Consider the following 14,636-nt stretch of genomic DNA (forward strand, 5'->3'; position numbering starts at 1 on the left):
TCCCCGAAAATCTTGGAGATTAAAAACTCCAGAGGTGGAACACTTTCAACGTTTTGAGCTTTCTTCTGATGACATACAGCGAGTAAACATAGATCAAGAGCCTTCAGATTGGCAAGGGGGAACGCGCTTGTAATATCTGGGTTGAAAAGAACAAAAGTGGATCTTCTGGCCATAGACTGTTTATACAAGGAGACTTCACAGTGACAGTTATTGGAATGTATCTTTTCAAGTGTTTAAGAATCTGCACTGGTGGTGATATTTAATAAATTGGCCGCAAGTTTTTGGGAATCTGCATGGTGGTTTGATGTAGGCATTGGACAGTGTAGAAGCCACAACATGAGAGCAAGCAGAGTGATAAGATCATGCCTTCTATGCACGGTTGTGGACGTTTCTTTGAATTGGTAAGTTCCTGTCATAAATTTAAAAAAAAACTTTATTAAATTGACTAATTGAATTAGCTATTTGAATGACTATCAACTGATGTAACTGTTCCACTTCTGGCCATGAGGAAACACCTACATAGAAAGAGACAGTGTCAACAGCATATGTTAACTGATAAAATAATTTAAAAATGTGTTTCCTCTTCAATAGGATATGCACCACTATGTTTTACTGTTATAGACCCTTGGGAAAGGATTTTAATATATTCAGATTTTGAGTCAGCTGTATTTGTTTTGAGTCCATCCACGCCAACTTAGATTAGTGATGACTAGACACAGGCCCTCGCATGGTCAATTATAGTAATATTTAAGACAGTACTAAGAATTGTCTTCTCTGGGTGTCTCAAACAGATTGTAAACTCCAAGAAGCAGCTTCTGTCTCTATTTTATGTATCTGTACAGCACAGTGTATATTTAGTAGCAGTATAGAATTGTTAAGTATACATCGTGAGCACTGTGTGCAAATCTGATCACCGCATCTCAAAAAAGATATAGCGGAATTAGAAAAGGTACAGAGAAGGGTGACCAAAATTATAAAGGGGATGGAACAATTCCCCTATGAGGAAAGGCTAAAGAGATTAGGACTCATCAACTTGGAGAAAAAACGGCTGAAGGCAAATGATAGAGGTCTATAAAATAATGAGTGGAGTGGGATGGGTAAATGTGAATCAGTTGTTTACTCTTTCAAAAAGTACAAAGAATAGGGGACATTCCATGAAGTTATTAGGTGATACATTTAAGACCAATAAGAGAAATTATTTTCTTACTCAATGCATAATTAAACTCTGGAATTTGTTGCTGGAGGATGTGGTGAAAGCTATTAGTGGAGTTGGATTTAAAAAATGTTGGAAAAGTTCCTGGAGTAAAAGTCCATAAATCATTATTAAAGTGGACTTTGGGAAATTCAGTGCTTATCCCTGGGATTAGCAACATGGAATCTACCAACTTTTTAGGATCCTGCCAGGTACTTGTGACCTAGATTCACCACTGTTGGAAACAGCATACTGGGCTTGATGGACCTTTGGTCTGATCCAGTATGGCAAATCTTATGTTCTTATGTAAGTAGTAGTAGTATAATCAGCTAGCTACTGGGACAGGAAGGCTTTCATTTTAAAGGTCACTGAGCATTTTTTTGTGAAGGGTTGGGATGGAGTCAAAAGAGTAAAGTGAGAATTGAAATCTACTTGCACCCTTAGGAGCACGATGAGGTTAGGATCATTGACAAAGCAGCAGGATGAAACTTCCTGTCAAAATAAATACAGATCAACCATTAGGGTAACATACATGGACAGGCAGTTACAAACTTAAAAAGGAAGGCTTGGGGTTAACCTGCACTGAGCAGCAGTTCGAAGCCAAAAAATTCTTGTTATGCAGGCTGGATGGGCCATTTGTGTCTTTTACTGCCCTTAACTATGTAACCAAGGCAGTGCTCTCGTTTCTTCCCCACAGGCACCTCTGCAAATTATTTGCTCTGACATATAACTTGTGCAGTGGAAAACTGAATCCATGCAAGTCTGCATCATTGTTCAGTCTTCAATCTGGATCTGTCTCACTCAACCCATATCCATCTCGAGGTGGAGTTGCTTCTCAGCCAGCGGGTGAAAGAACCTGCCCCTCTCACTCACCAAGGCTGGAGGTTCCTTATCCTCAAGAAGTTGGGGGGTGGGTGGGTGGGTGGGAATGGAGACCCATCCCGAATTTACAAAGTCTGAACAGGGGCCAGTTATGGGAGATGTTTCAAATAAATTCCCTCCACACTATCCTGCCCTTCCTTCAAGCAGGGGACTGGATGTGTTCCCTGGATCTGGAGCTGCAAGGTGTGGATACTCACATACCCATATATCACTCCCATTGGCAGCTCCTTCGTTTCACACTGTATTTCTCTCTATCAATACAAGGTCCTCCCTTTCAAGCGATCTTGAGGGTCTTCATCAAATGCCTTGTGGTAGTAGCAGCAGCAGCAGCAGCAGCACACTTTCGTCATCAGAGAATTTTTCTTCTCCTACCTGGGCGATTGGCTAGCAACAAAGCCTTCCTAAGCAGGGGCAATGGATTCCATGCCGATGATAATGCAGCTTCTTCAGTCTCTGGGGTTCATTGTGAATTTCACCAAATCGAATCTTGTCCCTGTCCATAGAATCAAGTTCATAGGGGCATGGCTAGACTGGGATCAGGTCCCAGTCAGAGAGATGTTGGTTGTCTTGAGCCTCATGGCGGCAGCGGTATATGTGGTTTCCATGACCCACTTCAACATGTGGCTTCTCCAGTGGGGCCTTCAAGTTTGATGGATTCAGTTGCTTAAGTCCTTATCATCCCCGGAGAGGGTCACAACAGAAATGAAGTGGTCTCTCTGGTGGTGGCTAGATTCACATATCCTGGAGATGGGAATCTCCTTTTCAGGTTTCTACCTCATCACCAGGCGATGGGGTGTGCACATAGGTCCTTTCAGAACCCATACATCTGGTTGTCAACAGAATGTATGTTCAAATCAATCTTCTGGAGCTATGAGCAATCAGACATGCATTGGGAGCCTTATCACATCTCCTTCAAGGAAAGAGAATTCTGATTCAAACAGAGACAACCACGTAGCAATGTTCTACATGAACAAGCAAGGGGGCACAGGCTCATGAACCATCTGCCAGAAATCCCTGAGAATTTGGGACTGGGCTTGCACCCACAAAGCCCTTGTGCAAGCAACCTAACTTTCTTGGAGCTCCAGCATGTTGGAGGATGGCCTCAGCAGAGTATTTCGTCCTCATGGCTAATCTCTAGATCAAAGAGAGGCAGATAGCTTGTTCGATCTCTGGGGTTGCCGTCTCTTGATTTGTTTGGAGTCAACAGGAAAGTGAAAAGATTTAGTTCTACTTCAAAGCAAGCTTAGATCTGCTCCTGACACTTTTCTGCTCCGATGGCAGGTGGATCTACTGTAGGCTTTTCCACCACTGCTGTTGGTGGTCAGAACAGTGCAGAAAGCCTTATAGACAAACGCACTTGATCTTCATTGCTCCGAAAGGGCTCGATCGTCTGCTGCTGTTGAACCTGGGGAAGGGTCCATAGGCCAGTAAAGAAGACCCTCCAATACTCCTCCTGTCCTCCTATCTCTTGGCAGTCCCGCCCCCTTCAGGAGTGCTGGGCGGGGTCTGGGCTGCTTACAGATCCTGACTGAGGGGGGGGTCCGGTGGGCTGCACCTCTAACCGACACGGTTGGTACTGGGGGGAGGAGGTTTACACTTTGAGCCCTACCCCACCCCGCGGGTGTATCTTATCTCGGGCAGAGTCCGATGGGCAGTGCCAATGCTCTGGATCCGCCTCCTGGGCGGGTCTGTGGCGCTAGTATGGAAGGGGGTGGGCGGTCTCTGACGCTGGCTCCGCCACCCTGGGCCGTCCCTATGCCTTTGTAGCGCTCCGCGCGGCAAGTCTACACCAGCGGCGGAAGGCAGCGCTCGGTTCCCGGCACGGACGTAGGCGGGAGCGCCGAGGGCGAAGCGCGGAGACTGTGGTCGGCGGCACAGGGACCGGATCCCGCGCCCCAGAAGCGGCTTGCCTCGCGATCCCAGGTGAGGTGCAGCCGGTGACCGGAGAGAGGGCTGCGGGCTGCAGACTGGGTGCACGTGGATAGCGCTTCGGGCACGGTGCGGACTCCCGTCCAGGCTCTGGGCAGGGCTGGGCTGGGGTGTGGAGCCCGCTCCGCCGCTGGCGATCTTGCCCGGCTGCTGCCCGGTTGCTGCCCGACCCTTTCCTGTAAGTCCGCCTAATGCTGCGCCAGTCTAGAACTCTTTGCAGCTTTTTTCGTCCATTGCAGGTGGGGAGCTCCGGGAGGGCTGGAGCATTCTCCTCCCCGGCTCCCTTCCTGCAGCCGGGACAGATCTGCCCGGTCTAGGCAGGCACATGGTGTTTCTGCAACTAATATGAAGTTTGCATGTCCCGGCCAGCTGCCAGGGGCCGGGCCAGGAGACCTGCAGCGTTGAGCGATGCTTTTTTTCTCGAGCTGCCCGGTGGTTCTTTTATTCTCTTTGCCGTTCATTTGGAGTCGGGTCTGAGGCTTCTAACGTTTTCGGATTGGCTTTGCCTGAATAGTAGCACGGTCTCAAAATTGTGTAGTGGCATTGGCGTTAATCTCAGGCTGCAGAGCACAGGTCCGGTGTCTTTCTGCAGCTAAAACCCAAACGCATTGTGTATTATAGGGAAATATCTGGATTTTGGAACGAAAGGTGCCTTCAGGGGGGAGGCTGTGGCTGCCGAGTTACATTTTGCATGCACACGACCTGTGCTGTAGGCTGCAAGCCAGGTGTGGCAAGTATCCTACCGAGGTGCTGAGACAGTGAGAAAGGGATGGGGAACGCAGGCTGAATGCCTCTTGGGATGTATCTGACTGGCCACTGCTCCCATGGGACAGGGGGTGCTGATCACCTGGGGGTCTCTGCTGTGCCTGTGCCCTTTTCGTGGGGCTGACGAATAAATGCTCTTTGCCCTCACCAAGGATGCGCTGCAGCTTGTAGCTGCGAGCTAAAACAGAGGAGGAGCAGCGTTGTCAGCCAGTTTCACTGTCACAGTGTGATTTCTTCTCTTCAGTGCTAAATATACACACAGCACCCAAGGCGTGTGAGCAACAGTATTAGCTAGGTGCTTGGAAAGATCAGTTTGCCTGGCTCTTGGTCTTTGCCGTGTCTTTTATTCTTATTTCTGGGTAGTCTTTCTGTTTTATACAATTATACATATGTTGTATATTTTCATTCTTTTTTTTTTTGTTATATTAAGCCTTCCTGGGTTTTTTTTAATCTCATAAAAATGTGACTCAAAAATTAGGGGAAGTATTCAAAATATATGTTTGTATTTTTCTTCCATAAATGAATTCCCCAGGGGGTTAAGTGTACCGTCACCACATGCTTTCATTGTCCCTAATTACAGTGTAAGTGAAGCAGCTGCAGTCTTCAGAAAGCTCCGAGCTTGTCTGATTCTGACTCTGTTGCTTTAGCTTTTTGTCTTACTCCTAAATCCCCTTTGCTTTTTGTCCTAATATTAATTTTTTTTTCTTTAAAAAGGAATGTACCTCTTATTGCAGGCACACATGTAACCCTGAAAATGAGATTTGTCCGGCTTCAGCTATCCCTGCGCTGATATTGCATGGCATGCGTTAGTGCAATTCCTGCATGGAGTTGTGCTGCTTTAGAATATGTATTGTTAACGATACATGCATGGGGTGCTGAAGAGGATCTCTCTGGCTGCCCATGTTACATTCATGTTTTACATGTACTAGCGTGATTGCCTGCATGGGGCTGTGGTGCAAATCCACTTTTTAGCTGTCCCTGAATTATTCGTACTATAGGTGTGACTCCTGCATGATGTTTTAAGATGTCTTGTGCTGTATTCCTGCTGTGCATGTACATGCGTGATACTTGTATGTACTCCCCTGATATGCTTAGCTGCCTGCTGATGGGAGTGGCCAGGTAACATTATTGCTCTTAAAAATGAAATAAAAGTCTGAAGGCAAAAGGGGAGCTTACTGATTGTGGCCTTTTTATCTGCCATTTTGAGCTGTTGGTGGGAACGCAACATGAAATGCGAGCACATAAATAAATATTTAAAACGTTCCTAGAATTTCTGTTTCAAGATGTAATTTTGCCATTTTGTGACTCTCTCTTCGGTCTGTGGAACTGCTCACATGTACCAATACTGGCAGGGCTTGAAGGTAATGCCAGGTGCAAGGGTGGGGGATACTTTCGGTATCTTTTTAATGGGTAAGAGACATTTTTGGAAAGGACAATCTCCTAACAGTGTCCAGTAGCATTTCTTTAGCTTATTTGTTTGCATTTCTTTTTTATTTTCTTGATCTAAATTTAAAGTTGCCAGAGCCTTGATTTGCCACACAGCAATAGTTAATGCTGGTTTATAACTTTCAGGTGAGATTTAAACATTTCTACAGTGCCGTATAAAATAATTTGTAAAAACTAAGTAATCACTACATTAATGATTTTTTCCATTGGTGGCAAATTTAAGCCTTGTTCAAGACCCATTCAGATTACCCAATTGATAAATAAGATGCTCTGGAAAATATCCCTCTGGAATTGTTTATATGTTATTAATAATCCTTTATTTTATATGTGAGTTTACCTTGTATGTTATTTTTTTTATCAATGAATGTTTTTATGTAATCTTTTATGATCTTGTGAAGTTCACGTGGAATGACGGTATATAAATTATGTAAATAAAATGTGATGTAAATATTTAAGTGACACACCATATGGCTGCCAGGGATGCTATCTTCTGGGCCATTTTATCTATTACATTTGTGGGATATCTGTGAGGTCTTTAAAGAAATGCCATCACCTACTGAGCGCAAAATGAAACTTTTTTTCCTTGAGCCGCAAGACTTCCTATCAGGTCCTCAGGCACCAGGTCTTACGTTGAGGCGGAAGAGCCTTCATTGCTTTTCTTGGGGGCAGTCCTCTCTTCCTGGCCCCCAGATCTCTCCTCTTTCTCTCCTGCCTTCCCTTCAAACCCCTCCTCTTTCTCGTCAGCATCCCACCTCTCTCCCTATCCCCACTCTTTCTTGCTCTCTCCCCATCTTCCCCTTCAGCACCCTACATCCCTCCCCTATCTCCCTCTTCTCACTTTTTTTGTCCCCCAAACTAAGCTCTGATATTCACTAAGGGGCAGATTTTTAAAAAATACGCGAGCACGTACTTTTGTTCGCGCACCAGGCGCGAACAAAAGTACGCTGGATTTTATAAGATACGCGCGTATCTTATAAAATCTGGGGTCGGCGCGCGCAAGGGGGTGCACGTTTGTGCAACCTGTGCGCGCCGAGCCCAGCGCGAGCTGCATGTTCCCTCCGAGGCCGCTCCGATTTCGGAGCGGCCTCGGAGGGAACTTTTCTTTGCCCTCCCCCCACCTTCCCCTCCCTTCCCCTCCCTTCCCCTACCTAACCCCCCCCCCTTACCTTTGTCGGCAAAGTTACGCCTGCTTTCAGCAGGCGTAACTTTGCGCGCGTCGCCGGCAGCCCCGCTCCGTCCTCCGGTCCCGGGGGCGTGGTCGAGGCCTCCGGACCACGCCCCCGAGCTGGCGACACACCCCCGGGCCCGCCCCCGAAACGCAGCGTCGTTTCGGGGACGCCCCGGACACGCCCCCTCCCGCCCCTTTTCGAAAGTCCTGGGACTTACGCGCGTCCCGGGGCTTTACGTGCGCTGGCGGCCTATGCAAAATAGGTGCGCCGGCGCGCAGGGCCCTTTTAAAATCCACCCCTAAGGAAAGTAGTGAGTCATTTTTTCCACTGATTTTCTCCCATTTTTATTCTTGTGAAAATAAGCCCTGATAAATTGCTGGGAAAAAATATAAAAAATAAAAACAAAAAATGAAGGACCCTTTCTATATACAGTATAAACGAAATGGTCCCTCAAATCAGCAAGTAAACATTTGTTTGAGGTGCTTTCACCCCTGTTGGCTTGATTAGGCTTCGCTCCTGATCGGTCGTTCTCTGCGGCAGGACCAATTTTGTGGACTTCTCTGCCAGATTAACTTCAATCTATGTCTTACGTTAAAATCTTTTAAGAAGGCTTTGAAAACTCATTTATTTACACAGGACTTTTCTGTTTAATGAAGCAGTATAGGAATGCAGATATATTCTCCACTAATGAAGTCCACTGATTGATATCTGTAGGCAGTTCATAGCCTGTGGTGTTTGCCTTATTGAAGTATTGGTTTTATCTTGATTGTGTATGTTTTTAAACTTTTGTACTCTGTATTGAACATTTTTTGTGATGTATGTGAATAATAAATGTTTTAGAACAAAGAAATAAAATATTCCATGCTTTCCACAAGAATCCCTAAGTGTGGAAAATAACATCAGAAATAATACGAAAATGTGTACTATCTTACAATATGGTTAAACATAAAACAATACGGGGCAGATTTTAAAAGGGTTAGGCACGTAATATACGCGCGTAACCCTTTTAAACCCACTCCTGTGCTCGCCGAGCCTATTTTGCATAGGCCCGGCGACGCGCGCATGTCCCGGGGCTTGAAAAAAGGGGCGGGGAGTGGGCGGGGCGGTCCGGGGGCAGGACAGAGGCCTCCGGCACAGCGGCCGTGCCAGGGGATCGTGTGCCGGCACTCGGGCAGTGCGCGCAAGGCATAAAAAAAAAAAGATAGGGGGGGATTTAGGTAGGGCTGGGGGGGAGGGGGCGGGTTAGATAGGGGAAGGGAGGGGAAGGTGGAGGGTGGAAAGAAAGTACCCTCGGAGGGAACGGGGAAAGCAATCAGGGCTCCCCTAGGGCTCGGCGCGCGCAAGGTGCACAAGTGTGCACCCCCTTGTGCGCACCGACTCCAGATTTTATAACATGCGCACGATTGCGCGCACAAATCTTCGCCCGCGGGTAAACATGAAAATCTGGCCCTATCCTTGTATGGTCAAATAATATAAATAAAATACTACCATTAAACAAAATAGAAATACAAAAAATTTACATATAAACAAAATTCAATACCCTGGCATAATCCAGCAAGGTATTATGATCATTTTCTGATTCCTTGTTTAACAAAAATATAACATTGCAAGAATAATAAAATGGGGACAGGAGGGCACCATGATCATAGTAACATATCAGTGACAGCAGATAAAGATCAAATGGTCTATGCAGTCTGCCCAGCAAGTGGCTTTTGGTAATGACTGTCGCTCTGTGCAGGTCACCCCCATGTGTTCTGCTAAGGATAGTAACTGCTGCTCCATGTAGATTACCCCCATGCCTTCTGTTGTATAGTAACTGCCGCTTTGTGCAGGTTACCCTCATGCATTATGTGCATAAACTGCACATAATGCAGTTTACGCCTATGCATTCTGTTAAGGGTACTAACTACCGTTCTGTGTGAGTTACCCCTATGCATTCTGTTAATGGTAGTCACTGCCATGCCATGCAGGTTACCCCATGTGTTCTGTTAAGAGTAGTAACCTCTGCACCGTGCAGGATGGCCACATGCAGAGGTGTACCTAAAGTATTTCGCACCCATGGTGGATACTTCTTTGGCATCCCCCCAAAATATAATTTAAAAATTTCCTAAACATCGATAAAATATTATTTCAAAACAGCAGACATCAAATAACACCCAGTAATTAAAACTAATAAGGATTTTAAAAATTCCCTACTCTCCATACCTGTCACCCTGAGATTGTCATGAACTGGGGGTATACACACACAGAGACACAAACAAAATATGCTCCCTTTGTCTTTCACACACATACACGTTTGGTGAAAGACAGAGGGAGCTTGAGAGGGTGTGTGTGAAAGAGACAGACACACAAGTTTCCTCCGTCTCTTTCTCTCACACATACACACACGTTTCATCTGTATCTCTCACACACAATTCCTGTCTCACCCACATACGCACACACAGAGACGTGCTTCCTTTCTTTCACTCCACCCCCATCCCCTCACATAGACACCCTTATATATATATATACACAGGCACACACACACACACACTCTCTTCTATACACTCACCGTCTCATACATACACATACACCCTCATTCACACACACACACACACACACACACACACACACACACACACACACCCCTCTCTTTTACTGGCATTTACTCTCACAGGGCCAGTCTCTCGCTTCTTCAGCTGCTGGTTGCATAGCAGGGCCTCTTCTTCTTTTGCTGCTGGCTCCGGGAGACGCTGGCGGCACTGCTGGGCCTCTTCTTCTTCTGCTGGCTTCTTCCACAGTACCTTGCTTTTCTTGGCTGGGAGTGGAAACCCTGCTAGCATGTCACTGCTCCACGCCATCACAGTTGGACTATAAAAATGGCACCCCTCCCCCTGTTGTCACCCAGGGTGGACCGCCCTCCCCCCCTTAGTACGCCTCTGCCCCAATGTGTTCTGTTAAGTGTAGTAACTACCCCCAAGCGTTCTTTTAAGAGTGGTAACTGCTGATCCATGCAGGTAAACCCCATGCAATCTGTTAAGGATAGTATTTGCCGATCCATGCGGGTTACCCCCTTGTGTTCTGTCAAGAGTAGTAACTGCCACGCCATGCAGGTTATCCCTATGCATTTTGTTAAGGGTAGTAACAGCTGCTTTGTGCAGGTTACTGCATGCATTCTGTTATGGGTAGTAACTGTTATAATTAGTGAGGATTGGGTGGACCCTTGGACACTGTGGCAGCTGACCACGCCCACGACAGGCAGTCCCATGAGGGGCCACAGGTCATGCTCAGCTTAGGACACACAAACACAGAGATTGATCTTTTATTAGACAATGTGATGAAGCCACCAGATGTGGCAGTAGTGAGCAGTTGAAGTAGTCCGACTGGGCTAGTATCCCTCAGGCGCTGGAACAGCGACTCCTCCGGTAGCAGTGCTGTAGTGAAAAGAACTGAGAATAATGAGTACAGTGGAATAAGCACAAGCCCCAGTATGGAGAACCCCAGGATAGGGAGAGCAGGACATCGAGGAGCGAGTACCTGATCCCTGAGAGCTGAGAGGCTTGAAGGTAATGTACTCACACAGAGGTTCCACGTAGGAGATGGCACTAGGGCTGGAACTGAGGCAGGCCCTCGAGGAGCGAGTACCTGGTTCCAGGGAAGGCTCTGAGGTGAAGATGTTAGTACTCACTGGTGTTGTAGATAGCGAATCCTTCCAGGCAGAAGAGAAGGTAGGAGCAGGCAGCGAGTCAGGGAACATGGCCCTCAAGGAGCGAGTACCTGTTCCTGATAGCAACCTGAAAAGCAAGTGAGGCCCCCGAGGAGCGGGTACCCCGTTAGCGTTAAGCGACCAATGGAATTGAAGGCAGAGTAGCTGGGTACAGAGAGCGAATCCCATCCGTAAGGAATCCCTTGCTAACTTAAAGGCTAGCAAACAATGTAAATATCTGGGCAGCGTGACGTCATCACAGGGGGATGCCCCTGAGATTCGCGCCAAGTAGGAAATAAGAGTGAGGGCCGCGCGGCGCGCGAGCCCTAAGCTACAAGCGGAGCATGGCGGGAGGCAGCGCCTAAGCTGGTCCGGGGACGCCTAAGAGAACGGCAGGCAGATGCTGCGGCAGCCAGGCGTCCACCCACAGCAAGAGGAGGTGCAAAGAAAGAAAGGTAGGCGGAGTGAAGCTGTCGGGAAGGGATGGTTGCAACAGTAACTGCCGCTCTGTGCAGGTTACCCCTATGCATTCTGTCAAGGGTAGTAACTGCCGTGCTGTGCAGGTGACCCACAATGCCCTGGGGGCTGGAGCTCTATGCGAGATACGTTTATTTACATTTTTTACTTTCTTGACACTAAGTGCTCTAAGCGAAGAACAATCACATTAAAATCACAGGAGAAAACATTGAAATAATAAATACATTTGCATAAACATTCTAAATAAAAGTGGAGCCAAACAGGATTTTAGGAGATGCCGAAGACACCAAAACAAAGCAGCAAAAAAAAAAAAAAAAAATTGTTATAGAAGGTATGAAGAAAACAGTTTTTGTGGTATCTTCCCTTTATGAGCATTGAATTAGCATCTGAAAAATTCAGGCTTGGAGAGATTCTTTTCCAGACACATTTGATAAGAAAGAAGAATGAGGAGACACATGCTTTGGTTTAGCTTCTCGGAAGACCCTGGGCATAGAAACTGAAGGCAGAGAAGAATGGCAAAAGCTGGCAGGTTTCCCCATCGAGCGCTCCAGCTGCAATGCCAGAGACTCTGCTTGATGTCTGGCTTTGTCTTCGTTTCCATACCACTAAGCATCCTATGTTCTGGTCTCTTCAGTTGTGTGTGCGTTTCCCCTGCCACCTCCACTGGGACACTGGTCCATACATTGAGAAGAAATATCCCACCAGGCTACTCGTTTGAGAACCTAAACCTTCTTGGCAAATTTAAGGTAGCTAGAAATTCTGCCTTCCAAAGTATCCCTTTCTGCAGTTGCTATGTTTTAATCCTAAAGGGGGTCAGTTTTCAAAAGATATACCCAGCAAATGGTTGGGTTTCAGCTGGATAAATCTACTGTTTTAAAATGTGGGATGCTGAGGTACATAGGGAGAGGCATAACAACAAGCAGTTAAAAAAAAAAAAAAAGAGGTGATGATGCCTGTACAGATGATACCTCACCTAGAATATTGTGTTTTGTTCTGGAAACTGTACATTTGAAAGGAAAGACTTCGTCAAGAGAAAAGGCAGTGGGCCTGTATCAAAAGTCACATGAACTGAGACTTAAGGACCTAAATACGTTTGCCCTAGGGGAGAGGAGAGATGGAAGGATAAGACAGAGACACTGACTAGCTTAATAATGCACATGTAAACCTTTTCAATGGAAAGAAACTTGTAGAACTAGGGATTACATTCAGGAACAATATGAGAAAATATTTTTTTCACAGAGAGGCTGGTGGATGTTTGGAATGCCCTGCTAGGATTGGGTAGTAGAGGCTAAAATGCCAATGGACTATAAAAAGGCACAAGATTAAACACAGAAGAGCCTTACTTTCAAGAAGAGATGGGGGTAGCAGAAACATGAGCTAACAGCTATGGGGTTAGCCAGCAAGGGTAACCTGCATGGAGCAGAGATTATGACCCTAATATAACAGTGATAAGGCTTCATCAGGTTTCTGAGAAGACTAACCTGCATGGAGTGACTCTGGTTAAAAAAACCCCATATTTGAATGAGAATGGGGAGGCTGAATTTTGCGGACAACAGTCTTACTGGTTTTGGGGGCTGTGTGGATTGTTAGAAAACTTGATGCTAACACACAGAAGGGGACCTTGGTGGGAGGAGTATGTGTTTTGTCTTATAAGAATCAAGGAGGAAGATAGCAAGGCCTGAAGTGGCCCATCAGTGGAGGTGGTAGAGGCCAGAAGTGTAATGCAATTTGGGCATGCTTGGGACTGGTATGGGGGGGAGGGGGGGGCAGTGGTAGGAAAAGGATTGAAGGATCAGATAAAAGATAGGGGGGGGGGGAGGGTGACCTGGTATGGGACTGTGTATGAGTGATGTACGCATATCTTACCAAAGTGGAAAAATCTCACCCAGGCACAATGAATGAGTCGATGTGTTCTTTTTCTGCTGTCTTCACTATCTTACTATGTAACCAGCTAACTTTTTTTGTGGTTAAAATGACAGATTGCACAAATTTAGTTGGGTAACAAATGGGAATGGGTTGGAGGTGCTCCTGGGGTGAGCTCTGGAATTATATTCATTGCTAACTTCCTAAACTTAACCAGGTAAGCCCAGCCCTGCAAGTGGCAGCCTTAAATCTACTGGCTCAAAATGGGTAGATATTGCTGGGTATTCAGCCACACACCTAGCCGGGCAAGTAGAGCTGATTATCAGTGTAAAGGTAACCTGGTAAATGTTCCGGATTCTCTTACTCATGTAATCCTTGCCTGGGGTTAATTCCTGGGTGTTTAGGGTTCTTAATCCGGCCTGCAGCCAGATCCTATGAGCCCCCACCCAGATCCAAAAACCACTGTGTGAACTGCACCACCGCATGCCTACGTGTGCTCTGGACATCTATAATATGCTAATCTAATTTATACCTGCTGACTGCACCCTGTACTTATTCAAAGCCTCATTTTACTGTCTGCAGCCCTACGCTAGCTTGTATTTGGACTTAAGTATTAGCCTGTGAACTGTAACTCACACCCACTAAGGACCAAACCACTGAGGCACCCCATGCTTATTGTAAGATTCACACTTTGAAATGCGTAAGTAAATGGTGTTGATGATGATGACTGGTTGATGAGCTGCTGCAGAGGATCTGGGGGTGAATATTTACTGCTGCACAGTTGACCAAGTCTCTGTGAATGGAGTTTTCGCTAGCTCTTAACTACACTGTTAGGCTCCCAATAGAGAGCAGTTACTAGAAAATAAGTCCAAGCCACTACTTTAATTTAATTTAATTTAAATATTTATGAATCACAGCTCCCAGTTGCCCACTAGTCCAAAGCAATATACAAAAGCAGTATACAAACAGTGTACAAATTAACATAAATATATAAATGGCAGCTTCAAGACACCAGCATAATAAACCAAAACAATCAGCGACATCATAAATATAGCAGCAAATAAAATATTTAAAACAGTGGAAATGATGAATAATGGAAATGATAAATAAAACATAATAAACTCTTGCCATACTGAACAGTCTTATCCATAGTAAACATTGTAACCATGGCAGCAGTCAGTCACAAAAGCAGTAACAGAATTTAACTAATTCCCTAATCATAGCAGCA

At 45.9% G+C, this 14,636-nt stretch overlaps 1 protein-coding gene across 1 annotated transcript in view; it reads left to right on the forward strand.

Annotated features, from left to right (window-relative positions):
- The first annotated feature begins 3,879 nt into the window (after positions 1-3,879).
- The window catches only part of CAMKV (CaM kinase like vesicle associated), a 239,817-nt gene continuing 229,060 nt past the window's right edge, over positions 3,880-14,636 (forward strand). Inside the window, exon 1 of the mRNA XM_029599639.1 lies at positions 3,880-3,997. The gene's annotated coding sequence lies outside the window, so the exon portion shown is untranslated. The remainder of the gene's footprint in view (positions 3,998-14,636) is intronic.

This window comes from Rhinatrema bivittatum, chromosome 4 (genome assembly GCF_901001135.1).
Source record: "Rhinatrema bivittatum chromosome 4, aRhiBiv1.1, whole genome shotgun sequence".
Lineage (NCBI taxonomy): Eukaryota > Metazoa > Chordata > Amphibia > Gymnophiona > Rhinatrematidae > Rhinatrema > Rhinatrema bivittatum.